A 20,170-nucleotide genomic window follows, 5' to 3' on the forward strand; every position below is an offset into this window, starting at 1 on the left:
AGAGCTAAAGAGCTATCAAACAGCATCACATGGTGCAAAGAAATCTTTTGTGGAAAAAAGAGTCTGTCAATACTGCAAACTTCATTACTATCTTATCTTAAAAAACTACTACAGACACCCCGAGCTTCAGCAACCTCTGATCCCTCAGCAGCCATAGACTTTGAGGCAAGAATTTCTACCGGCAAAAATATTACAACTCACCTAAAGTTCAGATGATGATTATCCATTTTTGGCAATAAAATATTTTTAAATTAAGGCATGCACATTGTTTTCTTAGGCATAACACTAGTGCATGCTTAATACTATTAAAAGTATATCATAAACATAACTTTTATACACACTGGCAAACCAAAAAAGAAAAAATCACTTAAATCACTTTATTCCAATATTTTCTGTATTGTAGTGGTCTAGAACTAAAGTCACATCTCTAAAGTATGCTTGCGTGTAAGATATCAAAAGTTTTATCTACTGTGCATCCTTTCTTAAGGTACTTTGATAAAACTATGGAGTAATACTTGAATAAATAAAATATGAGATACAGGAACTGTAAGATAGGTACAATACAAAAGCAAGACAAAGAGAATCCCTGAGATGATGATAAAGGTTTATTCCTAAATTATCTTTACACAGAATGAGTCTAGCCTGACTTAGGACATTTGGATTGGAAATGGGAATAGGAAGTCAACAGATAATGCCACAAGCCAATACATAATGCTTAAAGCTACAGATTTCAAACTAAAAATTTAGTTATATTATTAAATTATTTATATATGTAAGCAAATAAAGAATTCAATAAAATAGTTTAAAGTAGCTGCCTATGGTAAAGAGGTATAGAGCAGGCCTGCTGTTTTTTTATAGCAAGTCTTTTAGATTTATATGACTTGTTAAAAGTTGTATAAATTAGTTTCCTATTGAGGTGGAAGCAAATTACCACAAATTTGGTGGCTTAACACAATATCAATTTTTCATCTTACATCTCTAGAGGTCAGAAGTCCAAAATTTTTTATCACTGGACTAAAATTAAAGTGTAAATCATCCTAAATTTCTTTGGGAGAAAATTTTTCTTTTTTTTTCTTTTTTTTTAAATAAATTAATTTTTATTGGTGTTCAATTTACCAACATACAGAATAACCCCCAGTGTTCATCCGGTCAAGTCCCGCCCTCAGTGCCCGTCACCCAGTCACCCCCACCCCCCGCCCTACTCCCCTTCCACCACCCCTAGTTTGTTTCCCAGAGTTAGGAGTCTTTATGTTCTGTCTCCCTTCCTGATATTTCCCAACATTTCTTTTCCCTTCCTTTATATTCCCTTTCACTATTATTCATATTCCCCAAATGAATGAGAACATACACTGTTTGTCCTTCTCCGATTGACTTACTGCACTCAGCATAATACCCTCCAGTTCCATCCACGTCGAAGCAAATGGTGGGTATTTGTCGTTTCTAATTGCTGAGTAATATTCCATTGTATACATAGACCACATCTTCTTTATCCATCATCTCTCGATGGACACCGAGGCTCCTTCCACAGTTTGGCTATTGTGGACATTGCTGCTAGAAACATCGGGGTGCAGGTGTCCCAGCGTTTCATTGCATCTGAATCTTTGGGGTAAATCCCCAACAGTGCAATTGCTGGGTCGTAGGGCAGGTCTATTTTTAACTCTTTGAGGAACCTCCACACAGTTTTCCAGAGTGGCTGCACCAGTTCACATTCCCACCAACAGTGTAAGAGGGTTCCCCTTTCTCCGCATCCTCTCCAACATTTGTGGTTTCCTGCCTTGTTAATTTTCCCCATTCTCACTAGTGTAAGGTGGTATCTCATTGTGGTTTTGATTTGTATTTCCCTGATGGCAAGTGATGCAGAGCATTTGAAGAAAATTTTTCTGAGAAGAATCTGTTTCCTCATCTTTCCTAGGTTCTAGAGGCCACCTCCATTCCCTGGTCCTTCTTCCATCTTCCAAGTGCATCTCTAACTTCCATCTTGTCTCCCCTCTAATTCCAATCCTTCTGTGTCAGTCTTATAAGGACCCTTGTGATTACTTTAGGCTAACTGGATTATCCATTTCAAAACCTTTAACCAATCACACCTCCAAAGTCGCTTTTACCATGTTAACTAACAAATACACTGGTTTCAAGGTTTAGAATATGGACATCTTTGGAGGCCATTATTCACCTTAGCACAGTTGTCTCTGGTTCTCAAAAATTCATATCCACACCATATACAAAAATGAATCATTCAACCCCAAGGTTACTGAAAGTCTCAACAAGTTTACAGAATCAACTCAAGTGTATAATCTTATCAAAGTCTCATCCATTCAAAAATCTGAAATTTAATCATCTATATCAGGTATGTTTGTGATTCTGGGTATGATCCGTTTTGGTACAAAATTCCTTTCCATCTGTAGACCAAAATACAATGTATTTTACCTGTTACCAAAATACAATGCTAGATCACGCATGGGGTATACCAGTAGTAGGTACTCTCATTCACAAAGGAAGAAAATGGAAGGATAAAATAAGTCACCAGTTCCAAACAATTGTAAAATCCAGTGAAGTAAGCTCCATTTGTGTTCGTCTTGGGAAAAATCCTCTGCAGCTCAAGGTGCTGCACTCTATGCCTTCAACTCTGCCCTCTGAGTCATCCTTCCTTTTTCATGTAATTTGTAAATGAATAGAATTACCAAGCTTTTTCTTGTCTACAGAATTTTATGAATCTGAAAGCTTTGTTTTATTTTCTCTTCGCTGTCCTTTTCAATATAAGATACTGATATTTCTGCTAATATTCTCAAAAACCTTGTAGTTCTATGTATATTGTGAAATTTGCCCCATTAGAAGATGCTTCTCAACAGTTATTTCCAAGATAATTCTATCACATATTTGGTTTCTACTGAGATGGCAAAAGAATTCATGAGGCATGTGACCAGTCTCTTCAGAGAGCCCTCCACATGATGGAGTACCATTACTTTTTGTTCCTTCTGAGGCACCAACATGGGACTGTCCAGCCATGTGCCTTGGCTCCCAAATACACTTCCCTGACAGTGAATTTTCATGTCACTTACAATCTGGATAATCTGAGAACTTTCCAAATCATCAAGTCCTATTTCTATTTTCCTTTATAATTCTTCCCTTAATCTCTCTCTCTCTCTCTCTCTATTTTAGCATATAAGCAGAAAGGAGAAACCAGGCACACCTTTAACAGTTTGCTTAGAAACATTTTCAGATAAATATCCAAGATCATTGCTTACAATGTTTTCTATAGAACTGTTTCCTATATAACTGATCCTAATAACATGTTCTTCATTTCCTTCTGAGACCTCACTAATAGCACTCTTAAATTCTAACAGTTTGTATATGATGATTTAAGTATTCTCTAAGACAACATAGTTTTGTTTTGTTTTGTTTTGTTTAGACCATCCTCCTCACTCCTCACTTCCTCTGTGCACCTACTCATTAGCAGAGTCCATATATGTTGCAGTCAAGGTGTCAGCAGAACTGGTACCTTCTAGAGGCTATAGATAATCTGTTTTATATCTTCCAGCTTCTAGAGATATAGGGCATGCCTTGGCTTGGGGCCACATTGCTTTAATCTCTGCTTCTCTTACCACATTATTTTCTCTATCTTCTGACTCTATCTCTCTCTCTCTCTCTCTCTTTTTTTTTTTTTTTTTTTTTTTGGTTTGTTTTGGTTTCATTTGGTTTGGTTTTTTATAAGAATTCTTGTGATGTCATTGGGGCAATCCCAATGATTAGCACAATCTCTCTTATTTAGTCATCTGATTGTATATTTAATCACTTTTACAAAATACCTCTACAGGAACAGCTAGATTATTTTTTTTTTAAGATTTTACTCATTTGACAGAGAGAGAGAGAGAGAGAGAGAGAGCACATGAGGGGCAGAGGGAGAGGGAGAAGCAAATTCTTCGCTGAGCAGAGAGCCCTATGTGGGGCTCCATCCCAGGACCCTGGGATCATGACCTGAGCCAAAGGTAGATGGGTAACTGAGTAAACCACCCAGGCGGCCCAACTAGATTATTTTTGGACTTGAATAACTAGGAACTATTGTATAGTCAAGTTGATTCGTTAAACTGACTACCTTGGGTAGAATTTTTATAGACTAAATTTTAAAAGCACAAGGTTAATAGTAATAGTAAAGTGACAGTTAATTAAATTGTACTGATTTGCTTAACATATCATACATTGCTGACAAGTTAATATATGCTAAAAAGAATAAACAATTCCACATGGAAAGAAAGATGTGACAAAATAAACATTGCCTCTATAAAATACTTTGATTAAGTTATATCATTAGAAATTTAATCAGGTTTATGTCACGTTATTCATAATATACTTAAACTTACCAAATAATTTTCAACTATGACAGGTTTTAATGAAATATAATTTTATTGCCTAAAAAGGTATTTAAAAATTAGATATAAAAAAATAAATAAAAATAAAAATTAGATATGTTGTGAGGTCAGTAGTCAGCTCTGATTATAGACTGTCACCTCAATGTCTCTAACTCTAAGATAAATTGGCCTTTTTAATTTAAAACAAATAAAAATACGGAGAAACTGCTTTCCTTTATAAGTTTTGATAAATGACACTAGGAAATGTAGAATGAATACAATAAACTTCAATAGCCTTTGCTAAGGAAAGTCCATGATGTTTAAGAGTAGGGCCATGTTTTTACATGAACCACAGCAGATGCTCTGTTGGAACATTTATCAGTGGGAGTTATTCTAAGGTTCACAAATATGAACATTTTTCTTAATCTTGTATAGCTAATTTCTTTCAGGTAAATGAGTAGGTGTATAATTTACCTCTCATAGCAGGTAATCATATCAAAATTAAGCCCTAGGTAAAATACATAAGAATAGAATGTGTATATCCCTTGCTACTAGTAAGGAAAACACCTCCAATCTATTGGTGTCAAAAACAAGTGTTTTAAAAATGTGAAGCATTTATTGGATAATTCTATTGTCAAAATCTGACCATCGATTCATAAATGTTACTTTTAAATTCCATGATTTAGGAGACTTTAAAAAAATCACTCCCTTAATTATCATTTACAGTAGATCATTGAATAAGAGGGGGTTAGGGGTGCCAACTCCCTGCAGAGTCAAAAATATGCATACAATTTTTGACTCCCCAAAAACCTAACTACTAACACCCTACTATTGACAAAAACCCTTACCACTTCCATAAACAGTTGATTAACATGTTTTGTATATATGCATTATATACTGCATTCTTACAACAAAGACAATAGGGAGAGAGTGTTATTAAGGAAATCACAAGGAAGAGAAAATAAATTTACTTAATTTACTTAAATAAATACTGTATTTATTTTAAAAATTCCATGTATAAATGAATCTGTGCAGTTCAAACCCATGTAGCTCAAGCATCTGCTTACTGTTTTCCAACAGACTCTTCTACAAGATTGCAAAGCATGCACTGACATAAAAGTGGACCCTTACCCCTCACAATGTAAATCTTCTGTTTTCATTATAATTTTGGCTTTTTGAAATTAAATAAGCATCATTTCAGAGTGAGAAAAGGTGAAGAAATTTAGTCTGATGTATGTGAGATTTAAATTAAAAAATAGTTTTAATTAATACTGTTTTTTTTAAGATTTTACATATTTATTGAGAGAGACAAAGAGAGAGCATGAACAGGGTAGGGAGAGACAGAGGGAGAGAGACAAACAGAACCGCCCCCCCTCACTGAGCAGGGAGCCAGATGGACACAGGGTTCAATTCCAGGACCCTGAAATCATGACCTGAGCTGAAGACAGGCACTTAACCAACTGAGCCACCCAGGTGTCCCTAGTTAATGCTGTTTTAAAAAGGTAGATAATTTTTATTTATCTAACTTATGGCCCCAAGGAGACATTAATTAATCATTTATTACCTTATAGGACATTCCTCTTGGCTCACATAGATTGTGAGATGTGAAAGAGCACACACACACACACACACACACACACACACAAAAAAAAAAAAACAGTTTTCATGTACTAGATATTTATTGTATGCCTATTATGCACCAAACACTATCCTAAACAGTAGGGATACAGCAAACAATATTTTAACTTTCTAGTTTTTTTTCCAAAACATGTTTTTCAAATCAAAATATCAAGTACCAAACACAAGTGGACCACCATTGCAATTCATTTGTGATGAATACCAAGCATACATACAACACTGCCACTTCTTAGGGAAGAAATGTAGCCTTGTAGAGTTCTAGCAAAGATGTTTAAAAAAAAAAAGTAGTCTGAGAACTAAACAAACAAGGTGAAATGGATGACAGAGTGTCATGGGACTCGAGGGAGAAATGGGTTGTCAGAGGTAAAGAGTAGTCAACAATTTCAAATGAAATGAGGTCACTGGCAGCAAGTCCTTGGTGGTGTCTGTTATCAGAGTTATGAGGGAGGGCATGGCAGAGAGCAATGGTTAAAGGAGTGAAGAGAATGAGTCAGTGGGTGTAGATTACCCATTTAAAAAAATGTGGTGAAAGGAAAGGTGGAGAGGGAAACAGGAGGAGACAGATTTGCTAATGGTTTTATTTTTAGTGTGAAGGAGAACTGAGCATGATTCCAGGCTTGAGAGGAGAGCTACTGGACAGAGAGAAATGAAACATGTAGCGTGGGGACAAGGAGGCAATGGGTTCAAATAGCATAGATAAAAGAGCTATACCTGAAAGACCACCTTCTACAATTCGAAAGTAGAAAATGAAAAATGGGTAAATAATAATGTGAATAATAATAATAATAATAATAGGTAAATAATAATAGAGGTAATAGTCACCATTATTTGAAAAAAATACATGTATACACACACACAAATTCAAAGTACTTGATATGCTGTTGCATATATTATTATTATCCTTATTTTGCAGATGAAAAACCTGAGAACTGGTGGGTTAAGAATTTGTAGAAGGCACATGATTATTAAGAAGCAGAGGCATGATCTGAACCTAAGGAATCGTTTAAGTGTCCAGATCTTTATCTACCACACATGGCTGAACCTAACTCATTAAGTGGAAATGAGAGAAACTAAGGAAATTAACCCCTCTTTTGCCTATAAGATAAGGAGAAAAGAGATTTACTGAGAATGTTGGGGACAAGTATGGAAAGAGTTTTAAGATGATGGTGAAGAAACTATGGTATCACATGCATAGGTATGTGTGTTTGTGTGGGTTTTCACTCATAAAACATCTGTCCTTTGGAATGGGAAACTAATCAAATTTTGTGGAATTTTAATAGATATTTATCAAAAAGATTAGTGTTACTAAATTTCTTATTTAGGTTGTAATGTTCACTTCTTGCCTATGAGGCTTTCAAAATAATCATAGGTCTTAATGCTCTTAAAACCTCAGAATATATTAACATTTAAGATTGGACAATCTTTTTTTTAAGATTGTCCCTTTTATTTTCCCTTAAGGAAGCAAAAGGAAATATTCTACATATAACTAGCTCTAACTTTACATACACATTCCCCCTAAAACTAGTCCACTGGTTCCCACTTTTGAATATTGTTTTACTTTACTAGAGCTGCCATAACAACATATCATAGACTGGGTGGTTTAAATGACAGAGATTTATTTTCTCACAGTTCTGGAGACTAGAATCCAAAAGACCAAATTGTCAGCAGGTTTGGTTTTTTTCAAGGGCCTCTCTCCTTGGTTTGAAAATGGCTACAGTCTCACTATGTGGTCACGTGGTCATCTCCCAAAATATAGTGGCTGTGCCTTAATCTCCTTCCTTTATAAAAATGAGTCACATTGGATTAGGGCCCACTCATATGATTTTACGTAATTTACCTTAGTTACATCTTTAAATATAGTACAAAATATAGTCACATTTTTAGGTACTAGAGGTCACATTTGAGGTTTCAAAATACAAATTGAGGGATGATGGGGGTAACAGTTTGGTTCATAATAAATATCATTAAGAGAATCTTAAATTTTTGCTTAACTGTCTAATCAGAACCAGAATGGAGTTACTTCAAGACTTATCATTTGCCTCAGCATCTTCGGCACTTTGGAATAAAAATGAACTAATAATGATGAGCTTTGGTGCACTGATGTTCATTTTTCTTTACTAGTAGGATAATGACGTTAAAAATAATTAGCACATTTAGTATTTCGTGGAATCAAGAGGTAAAAAAGTCAGCAGCCCTTCCACATTGTGACTTTGTCAAAACAGTAATAAACTTTCTCCAGTGGTTACTCCAGACACAGTTAAGAGTTAAGATTCACTTTACAATAGAAAACTGCTGGTTCTTGACTGGAAGAGTCTGGACCAGGCACTGTAGTAAGCATTTTTGTCATTGTTTCCATTAATCCTCATACAAACTGCTAGTTGATGCTAATATTTTCCCTAATTTTCAGTAATTCTTAAATTGACTATATCATAATGATGAACAGAACCTGGACTTGAATACAGGTCTCACTTATTTGAAAGACCATTTTTTTTTTCTTTTTAATTAATTAATTTTATTTAAGAGAGAGCACACAAGCCAGGGGGAGGGGTAGAAATAGAAGATGAGGGGCAAGCAGACGCCCAGCTGAGTACAAAGCCAGACTCAGGCTTTGATCCCAGAACCCAGAAACCATGACCTGAGTCTAAGTCACTTAGCCAACTGAGGCACCCAGGTGCCCCAAAAGCCCATGCTTTTAATCTTAGCAGAATAATACCTTATCAAATATCTTTAGGTGTCAATGAACAAAATAATTATGAGGACTGAATAATGTGACCCATATCTTGATCACTAAAATGAATAAGACAAATATCTAAAAACCTGATTTGTTGATGGCAATAAGGGAAGATTTGAATATCATACTTGAATCTTTAAATATGATTTGCACTCTTTAAAGAAAATATTAAAACTCCCACAATCATGCAAATCACACTATTGCTTTTATGGAACTTAAGTGGTAGCACTGCATGAAATAGTGTGCTGCATTAAATACATGTGTAAAGCTAGCTACATGGGGCATAAGTCATAAGAAAATATAACTCCATAAAATTGCTTTATCAGCATTGTAGCATTCTTCATCAAAATGTTACCTCTTTCATGATGGTTACCAAAGAGAAGATATATTTTGTTTATGGCTCATGTTTTCAATGCCAACAATTTTTGCCAGGATTATTATATATAAATTGCATTATTTTTGATTTTCCAAATGAAGAGTGTCGGAGAAAAATGGGATTACATTTTCTCATAAAATACTTAGCATATATTAAATGCACAATAAATGTTTCGGGGACAAATGAAATAAAATTTAAACAAAAGAAAAAATCAATAATTAAGCATCATCTATTAAGTTACACCTAAATTCAAAAAAGTAACAGCTCATGTTAATAAAGGATATTTTCATATCAATGAAATAAAGCACTCTAGTATTCCCGTGAAGAAATAAATATGATTTCCATGGATTCTAAAACTGATGTAAGGCCCTTGTGCGAAAGAGTAGAGTACAAGTAAAAAAAAAAAAAAAAAAGCAAAAAAAAAAAAAAAACCTATTACTCATGAAATGATAGAACCTTTTAATATTTCATTTCAAATGAGACTAAGCAGACTCTTCTTGGTGGGTATTAAAAGAATATTTGACAAATTGAATTAAATAAGGCAGGAATAAAAATGATAATTTAACATTAGGGTCTATAGGGAGGTGATAATTTCAGATTGCAATATTACCTTGTGCAAAAAGTATTATACTACTTGACAACTAACTGTGATTCAATCTCTCAGTTGAAGATAAGAAAATATTAAGTTTAGGCAAAGCTCACCTTTTGTTAGGATGATTCAAATCCAGATACCAAATTCATGTCCAGCTTTACTACCAAACCAATCACTTTTGCAAGGAGGTCAATAATAAAGAAAAAAGGAGCACTTACTGTGTATTCACCAAGTAAACAGTCATATAGATTCAATTCATATGCTATATTTGAGAAATATTTTACACAGGGAAAAAAGAATGGCGTACGTGGACATAACTGTAAACCATGTTAAGTTACTTCTATTTTAAGAAACTGTCACCAGATGATTTTAAAGTAAGATAAATGTTTGTTGTCTTAATATTGTTGTCAGAACATTTTAATAACCTGATGTATAAGCAAAAGTTATTGATTTATCCTTATGGTTATTGGTCAGAGTTCATCATAATGCAACAAAACTGATAATATGGGCCATCTAGTCCACAAAGTTCCTTTAAGCATTCCAAATGGCATTGATTTCATTTTACTCTAAGGGCCTATAAAAATTCTGTTTAGACTCATACCACCCTGTGTCATACTAACTTATTTCTACTGATTAAATTTTCCCTATTACCTTGTTAATTCCACGTGGGCAAGAATCTTGATTTTCAGAGAGCATGACTCCCTTCTTTGGTGAATATTCACTGATTGCTTACTAAGTCCCAGACACTCTATAATCAGTGTCAGAATGCCCCAAAAGGCATTCGCAATAGCAGTCAACACAGTGTCCTGAGAACCTACGATAGGCTGGAATAGAGATATACTCATGTGCAAGGTACTGTGTCTGCTCTAATACAACAAAGAAGCTATTTCAATAAAAAGAAAATAACAGAATTATCATTAAGGCTTTTTGCATATTGTGGAAACTTTGAAAGACATGCTTATATCTAGACTGAGATGATTGTGTGTGTGTGTATCAAGTGAACATTGAAGAAAAGTTAAACCTAAACCTAAATGTGAACACAAGTTAACCAAGTGAAATATAGGTAAGGAAACAGAACATGCAAATGTGTCTAGAGGGGAGGGAGAGAATGATCTACTCAGTACATACACTTGTTTAGCAGAGTTGACAATTAATAAATCTAATACGATGGTGTGATTTGGGTATATATTACAGAAAATAAAAATTTATCCTCCCTTATCCCTGAATCTGTGTAGTTCATATATGAAATTATATAGAAAGAAAACTCTGCATTATATAGTATGTTAGAAAACATGCATTGCTTTAAACCTTCTATAGGTTAAACAACCCAATTGGCATTAATACCTCTTTAAAATGACAGACTGAAAAAAAAATGACAGACTGTGTTATGTAATGTGCTAATACAGATATTAATCTGAAATTCTGCTACTTTCCAATTTGCTTCCTTGTGCTGTGAGTGTATTTTAATAATGGCAATGCAGGTAAATCACAGAGTGAGGAAAATGCTGTAGAATTTATAAAATAAGTTATAAATAAATGTCTAATGTTATATAAGAGGTATTTAATCAATTATTGAATTCAACTTCTTGTAAAAATACACAGTTCATGCCATCCTGCTGAAAAATTACTTGGGAATTTATGCTTTCTTTTTAAATTAATTCTATTTTTTTCTCTTTTAATTAATTCTAAAACAAATGTTCATTTTCTCACTGAACTCTGTTCTCTACTTAACACTGGCAAAGTAAGAAGGTTATTGTAGATTTCTATTGAATGTGGACAAAATTGATCTCATTTTCCCTTATTATCCACAAAACTAATAGGTACAACTAACAGGCACAGATACCACCTGTTCCAGACTTAAGTACTCCTGTCATCCCAAGCCCATAGGCTACCAACAGATGACCTGCTTTGTCAATTCTGACCCCATGTCTAGCCCATTCAAATCCCAGGATTTTGTGAATATAGAACTTTAGACTCTATAAAGATTTTGCCATTTCAGACTTTCATGGATTAATTATAAATTATGTTCTTAGCCATCACTTTACACATAGAGGTTTCTAAGCAACATTATCCTGCAGGTTCGAAAAGGAGAAGACAAAAGGAATTTATGAAAATATGCTTTATTATACAATACAGACATTCTTATATATCTGATCCATATTTATATTTACCAACATTCCTTTCTATTTTTTTTTCAGGTTTGATTTGTCTTGGCACTCAGCCAAATATAAGTTCTCAACAGTCCTCAATTTGCAAAGGGTGAGAGACAAAGTATTTGAATCTTTGGAAAAATCAAATGCTTCCTTTAAAAAAATTTTTTTTTTACTTATTTACTCATGAGAGACACAGGGAGAGAGGCAGAGGCAGAGGCAGAGGGAGAAGCAGGCTCAGGGAGCCCGACATGGGACTTGATCCTAGGAGCCCGATATCACAACCTCAGCCAAAGGCAGATGCTTAACCACTGAGCCACCCAGGCATCCCTCAAATGCTTAAAAAAATTCTGTCATCTTGAAAATATCACTTCTATTTTTTTACAACTCCACCCCTTCCCCAAAAGTAGTACTTTTGCTATTCACATAATATATTCTATTACTATAGCACAGGTACCTTCTGCCATATAATTCTAAGAAAACCTCTGACAAGGTCAAAACAGGCAATAGTCAAGTGTATAAGCGCAGGAAATGCTATGAGATGATGAAAGAACCATGCAGCCCAACATCCTTTTCATCCACAAAAGTCCCTCTCCTTAGGGACCTTGTATTTTCTTCATACATAGAGTATATGAGACTTTGAAGGGAGAAATCACCTGTGTTTTTCAAAATCTCTGTATACTACTATGGCCGTTTTGCATGATGGCTGGATTCTACTACTTTATAATAATGACGCTTAAAAAATGAATCATTTAAGGAAAATGAAGGCAAACACTCATAATGGTTTATGCTCATTAAGTGCTGAGTAAATACTAGGAGCTGTTCTAACCATATATATTAACTCATTGAATCTCAACAACCCTCTGAGATTGTTACTAGTATTATCTTTGTTTCTGAAAGAGGAAACTGAGGCCTTGATAGGTAAACATCTTACCCAAGGACACAGCTCATTAGTGGTGAAAAGCAAGGAAGGGGCTAAGCTGAATACAGCTAGATATTCTGGCTCTAAAATCTCTATTTTTAACTAATATTCTATACTGCTTTTCCTACTTTCTCATCAAAATTTAAGTCTTTAATCTCCCTCCCCCTGGTAATCACAAGTCCAACCAAGCAAGCAATTGAAGTAAAGGATTCCTTTTTACTCTGCAAATGAAGCTTTAAGTCCTCTAACAACCTAATTATATGGCTAACACATAACCAATTTGTAATAAAGCTAGTTATTTTTATTATCTTCCAAGCGATTATGCATTATCAGGAGTGTAAAAAAGAGTATATGCAACAGACCCTCCCTAAGAGAACTTGACATTTCTTTGGGGAAATCATATAAACAAAAATGAAACAAAGGAAAGTGACAGGGTAATAAATAAGGAGGTGATAAGGATGTGAGGCAGAAATGACAAGTCTTGAATGTTTTTCAAAAGGGTCTCCATTTTTTGAGACTGCAGCACTGTGGGCCTCAGTACTAGGGGAAAAAAGATATTGAATTCCTTAATTGTATGGAAGGATTTCAACTGAATATAAAAATCCCCTAAAACTTAAACCATTTGAAAGGCTATAAAATCTTTCCCACTTTATTTTAACAACATAAGATGTGGAGTTTTAGAAAAAAAATATGGTATGTTCAGGAGATAAAAAACGGTGTGAACAAAACTGGAGCAAAGGGCAAATTTGGCATAGAAGAGAGATTTCTGGTGAGATGGGTCACCTAGATTGAGATTATCTAGAAAGAAAGTAATGGATTATACTTTCAGATGCAGAAAATAGGGAATCAATCAATATTTTAAGGAGGAATGCAATGAAAGCGTTGTTGTGCATGGTACATAGAAACTTCTAGAAAATCAAGGCATAAAAAGGGAAAGCAAGTAGAAGATCAGCAATATTCAGTAATAAAAGAACGGAAACATGGCTCATAATGGTGTCAGTGGATAAGAAAAAATACTTGGTGAATAAATGGTTCAGGGATACAGGAACAGAAGGAGTTAGCAATTGTGGGGTTCGATTCTGATTGGTTATAAAAAAGTAGTAATTTCACTAACAAGAAAAATAGAAGTTCTGATGTTTTACATGGGAAAATGGCTTCTGTATGTTAAATTATGAGTTGGCATTAAGATATTAAAGGGGATTTTCAGTAAATGTCTGGAGATTTCATAGTGTTCCAATAACGAGATAAATCGGCAAATTTGGACTTGGGTTAATATTAAGTAATGAAGGTACCAGTAAGAATGAACACAATCACTGAACTCTCTAAAAGGGAAAATATGCCCATTATTAGGGAGAAAGTTTCTGCAGGAGCTGCACTTCTACAGTCAGAAACAGAAAGCAGGGAGCAGCATTTGATAGTTAAGGAAAGTGATAGTGACACCCTTAATGGCTTATCTCTTGGTCCATGTTTTGGGGGAAAAAATGAGCGTGGTCAATAGAGAACTAATGGAAGAGTGAAATGGGAAGTGTAGAATAATAATTATAATGCAGGTAAAGATAGAAAAGCAGGCTCACAAATATGTTAAAATAGGCTGGATACAGTGTAATCGGATTGTGTTCAGAGAGAAGAAACACTAAATCCCAGGAGCAATCAGACCCAGGCTGTCATCAAGCTATAATGGAAAGTGAAAACAGAGAACAAGAGTCAAAAAGTGTTATCAAAAATTATGAGGAGATTGTTAAGTGTGCTAAGGCATCAATAAAAATGCAGAGGTTGTCAAGAAAGATTGTCTAAGAGGAAAGCAAAGAAGAAAGGCCATTGGGTGTAAATTGCTTAAGGAAATGGAAAGGAACCAGGGTACGTGGTTGGAGGATGGTATTGGTTAACACTTCGCTTTATCAACATGTCAGTAAAACATAGAACTACGCATTGCAAATTCTACTTTGTAGAAATCTTAAAAAGTTAATGAGGTTTGCAACAGCAACATTCATTTGAATATAGCATGAAGGATTATTAGCCTTTATTCCGCAAGAATGATAACCTAAGCCATACACTATGTCGTCGTAGGTGTTGCAAATAAGGCTGACTACAAAAAATTTGGAATTTATGTATCTTTACTTATGTCATTTTTAAAGCTGTATAATTAAAATTCAATTAAGAAAAAAATCTGTGCATGAATTTCTGCCCTAAGAAACTTGTATTCACATAATGGTTTGTTTTAGTATAAATTCTTTTAACATTCTCTCTCTCAACATTTTTAACCAGATACAATATACTCAAAAGCTCAGAATAGCAAGTTGCATATACAAATAATACTTGATTTCTGGTAAACCTTGCTTATTTTTGTATTATAAGCCAAAAAAACTGAGCACATTTTAATGAGTACATGAAATTGAAATGCCTTCTCTTTCAAACAATTACAGGCAACTTCACTCCTACAAATTATGATCATTTTTCAAGAGGAAGCCAAGATTCACTTGTGTCCTTGCCTATTTCCACAGGTGTTCTACTGCTTTCTTAGGAATTTTTAATTCATCAGCCAGCCCCTCAGAGACTTATTCGTAGTGCACTCGTAGTACACTGATTTCATCTGCTAAATTCATGCCATAAATCTTTCAAAAGGAAAAAAAAAGTTCTAATATGTATACTTTCTTTTATTGGTTCCTATAAAAAATGCCTCTTCTAACACTACATCAAAGATTATTTTATCTCTTAGTTACCATTTACAACTTTCTCATTCAAGTCAAACTACACAAAAAAAAAAAAAGTTTTTCAGTCACATTTTTTACACAGAGATGTGGGGCAATTAAAGTGCCTTAATAACAACTAATCATGAGGGACTCATAAGAAAAATTCAGTGTTAGTTGAGCTAAATCTAAAAAACGTTTATACTCTTGAAGTTGGCAGAATCAATTCAAAGTCATTAAATCCACTAACCCCCAGTTTTGTTATATATTTTCCCCACTAGATGATCCTTTTCTGTCTCATTCTATTTCTTCACCATCAAAGATAGACTGATTTCTAGCTCATGGATAAAGCCAGATATTATTGTCATAGTCAACTACTTGTTGTCAAGGAACATTATATAACAAACAAAACAGAGTTTTGGAAAGCCAAGCCAGGTTTCATTGGATTATTAGGAAGTTCTGGAGGTAGGCTAATGATCACTTCCCCAACTGTGTTGATTACAGATTTTTCAAATTCTCCCCTTTCATTTACATGTGCAGCCTCTTTGTAGTTCCACACATCAGTGTGAGTCTATGTCTCCATATCATGAATCTGGATTTGGCCATGCGATCTTCCTTGACCAATGAGGCATTAGTACATATGGCTTGTAAAAATGTTTGCAAATTCTCATTTCTGAGAACCATGTGACCATCCCAAGCTAGCCTATTGGATAATGAAAGACTTATGGCCCAGTAAGCCAGAATATAGCATGCCCACTGCCAGACATATGAAGGAGGTCATCCTAGATCATCCAGCTGCCGTCTGATCTGAAGCTGGTCAGAGATCTGAAGAACTGCTAGAGAAGAACCACCGGCCAATCAATAGAATAGTGGGATAAATAAGCAGTTGTTTTAATACACTAAATTCTGGGATGGTTTGTTATGCAATCAAAACTAATTGATATACACCAATCTCTCAACTCCTAGACTAAGGATTAAAAAAGAAATACAGGGCCACCTGGGTGGCTCAGTGGTTGAGCATCTGCCTTTGGCTCATGTAGTGATCCCAAGGTCCTGGGATTGAGTCACACATCAGGTTCTCTGCCAGTAAATTATTTTCACTAAATAGGACACCTGTGTGGCTTAGTGGTTGAGCATCTTCCTTTGGCTCTGGTCATGATCCTGGGATCGAGTCCCACATTGGGCTCACTGCAGGGAGCCTGCTTCTCCCTCTGCCTATGTCTCTGCCTCTCTCTGTGTGTCTTTCATAAATAAATAAATAAAATCTTTAAAAATTAATAAATGAGAAAGAAATGAAGTATTATTGAGCCTTCTGCGAGAAAATAAATAAAATAAAAAAGAAATACGTGTAATTAAGTTTAAACTGGCATTTAATACAGAAACGACTTTGATCAGTCCTCACATCAGCTTGCCAGTTTCTTCTCATTCCTTCCCTCCATTCCTAATTAGATTCATTAACTATAACAACTTGAGAGCCCACTGTAGGTTTCAGAGTTCAAGTTTTATAATAAGCAAAGGCCCTAACTCTCTTCCACATTGACATGATCCAGCAGTTTCTGATTCTGCAAACAGAATCCTTGTCAGACCATCTAACATTATCTACTAAGGCAGTCCCCTGAGCCTGAATACCTTCACCGGAAACTTTTCAGTCTCCTGTTGTAAGACTGATTCTCACCATAAAAATGTTAGTATTTGACCACATTGCCTTCTCCCCATCTATCGCTGTCAGTATTCTGACACAGTCATGAAAACTTGGGAAGCGCTAAAATGAGTCTACATAAACATCTTACTAAATAACCATCATCTTCCATTCATTTCTCCATATACTTCTCTTCTCCCAATTTACTTCCCCTGGAGACCCAAACTCTTTTTTGTTTGTTTGTTTTGTTTTTGTTTAGCTGCAACTCTGTAGTTCATCACCCTCTGTTCACATGATCTGTTTCTTTGTTTTTTTTTTTTTTTTATTTGTTTCTTTGGATCTTCACTTCTTTTCTATGAAGACCTTCATGTACAGATAAAAATTAACATTAAACATTTTGTATACTTTTTCTAATAAGCTGTTTTCTATCAGTTTAATTCACATTTCATTGACCAAAACCCAAAAGGGTACAGGAAAAATTGTCTCCTCCCTAACCTGACACAGGCCATCTTCTTGGAGATTCCAATATTTTAAGAAACTGAATTAATTGAAGTCATACTAAACACAAACAGCCTACAGCTTAATGAGGAAGCAATCCATGTTCTCTTTCTCTCTGTACTAAACATGACTCACTCCAGATTCTGTTCTCCATGATCGATGATCATGTTATCCTCTCTTTTCCTTTTTTTTTTTTTTTTTAATCCTCTCTTTTCCATTGAAGCATAAGGGATATTCCCTGCCTCAGTGCTTGCTGACTCCCTATGCACAATGTTCATCCTTCATTCTTACCTTTTTAATCTTAGTAATTTCAATGTAAAATAAAACAATGCTCCTTTATGCCTTTCTGATATTTGTAATTATCTGAATAGGTAAACTGAAAATTGCTTTAGCTAATAAATACAATTGAAAGTATTTCTTTATTTTATAAAATCTGTAAAAAAAAAAAAAATCATTGAGGGACACCTGGGTGGCTCAGTGGTTAAGCATCTGCCGTTGGCTCTGGTCATGATCCTGGGGTCCTGGGATTGAGTCCCACATAGGGCTCCCCACAGGGACCTGTTTCTCCCTCTGCCTATGCCTCTGCCTCTCTCTCTCTGTGCCTCTCATGAATAAATAAAATAATTTAAAAAAAAGAAAAAAAAATGAGTAGTTAGGAGTCTCACATTCTGAGAATGTCTATATGATATATAACAAGCAAATTAAAAAAATACACTTTAAAAGCTGACATTTTAACCTTTGAAATTGCAAACAGGAAAATTAACATAATTAAATGAATTTTTAGGCACTCATAAAAGGATATAGAACTAGCCTAACTACAGGAAAAGTAAAAGCTATTTCCAGTATAATATAATTTAAAAGCAAGATGATTGCCACCGATAGTATTTTTTTTCTTTTTTTAAGGTTTTTATGGATTTATTTGACACAGAGAGAGTGCACAAAAGCAAGGGGAGTGGCAGGCAGAGGGAGAGGGAGAAGCAGGCTCCCCACTGATCAGGAAGCCAACATGGGGCTCCATCCCAGGACCCCAGGATCATGATCTGAGCTGAAAGCAGACGCTTCATCAACTGGGCTACCCAGGCACCCTGCCACCAGTAATCTTGGAAAAAATATATAGAGAAATGGATATATATATATATATATATATATATATATATATATATATATATATAAAAGCCTTATGAAGGAAGAGGGTTCAAGATGGTGGTATAGGAAAACCCTGAACTCACCTCTTCCCAGGGACACAACAAATTTGCAGCTAGATATGAAACCATTTTCCTCTGAAAAGCATTTGAGAACTAGATGAATTGTACCTCCATAAAAAAGGATGCATTGAGAAGAGTAAGAGAGACAGAGATGTCACTTCCCCTGGGATCCTAACCCAGCAGTGGTGACCTCAGAATCACAACAATGATCTTCAGAATACAGAACACTCCCCCATGGAGAAATTGTGTCCTCCATCAGGAACTCTGACTCTAGGGGCTGTCATCAGATAGACGAGCCCCTAAAATGTCCAGTTTAAAAAAAAAAAAAAGATCAGGGGAACCACAGAATTACAGGGAATGGAGATCTGACTCTTAAAAGGGCTGCAAGAAAACCCACTTATCCTGAGATCCTGAGCAAAAAGCAACAGATTGAAAATTGCCTAGACCATAAGTGAGAGAGTCCCACTTACTAATTTTAAAGTGGCAGCTGGAGAGACAGGAACTTGTAGGGACTATATCAAGGGACAGAAGCCCTGAGAGATGCCACTTTTGAAATTTTGTCCTAACTTGCTGGTGACAGAGCCAATAGAAACCATTCTTGGTGTTCTCCCCCTAGGCTGCTAGCACTACAGGGCATGCTCTGGCTAGCCAGTGGTGTACCAGGCTGGGCAAGCTCCCATGCCAATTAACCCCAAGCAGGCTCCAAACCACAACTGTGAGGGATGAGACTCTTGAACTCTTCCCCTCTTTCCTCAGCTAAGGAGACAAAATGCAAGGGCAGAATGAGCACCCTGAGCCCTGCTCTCCCTGCACAGTGGCTAAGCTACAACTGGACTGGATAAGTGGCCCAGCTATGCCCTTTCTGCACAGCAGTCAAGCTGTAACAGGCTGGGTAGGTGTCCTGAGCCTTGGCTATCCAGCAGACAGACTGAGCAGTAACCAGACAGGGAGTGCTGTGAGGTCCTGCCCTCCTTGCAGTAACCTACCCACAAGAGGGCCGGTCATAGTCCTGAGCCCGCTCACCCCACAGAGAGACAGAGCAGCAACTGAGAAGGGTCAAGCACTTTTAGTCTGGCGCTCCCTGCACAGCAGCTGCAGCTCGATGGTATCTCCTTGGTATATTTACTTAATCACATTTTCCATGAATTAATGTTTTATTAAAATGGAATACCAAGAAAATATGAATTTTATATTTATTTGTATGCCAGTAACTCATTTGCCAGGGGAGGGGGGGTTCACTTTGCTCATTGTTTTTATTTTTGGTCTGGCAAATCAAACTATAAATTCTACAAAACTTCAAGAGAGGATTGCAATGGTTAAACAAATTAGCAACTTCTTAAAGGAATGGGGTAGCATAAGGAGAGTATCTGGAGAATTTTATGTAAATTA

At 35.6% G+C, this 20,170-nt stretch overlaps 1 protein-coding gene across 1 annotated transcript in view; it reads right to left on the minus strand.

Moving 5' to 3' along the window:
* LRP1B (LDL receptor related protein 1B) overlaps positions 1-20,170 on the minus strand; it is a 1,815,754-nt gene that overhangs the window by 410,061 nt on the left and 1,385,523 nt on the right. The gene's annotated exons all lie outside the window — the stretch shown is intronic.

The sequence above is a fragment of the Vulpes lagopus genome, chromosome 24 (genome assembly GCF_018345385.1).
Source record: "Vulpes lagopus strain Blue_001 chromosome 24, ASM1834538v1, whole genome shotgun sequence".
In the NCBI taxonomy this organism is placed as follows: Eukaryota; Metazoa; Chordata; class Mammalia; order Carnivora; family Canidae; genus Vulpes; species Vulpes lagopus.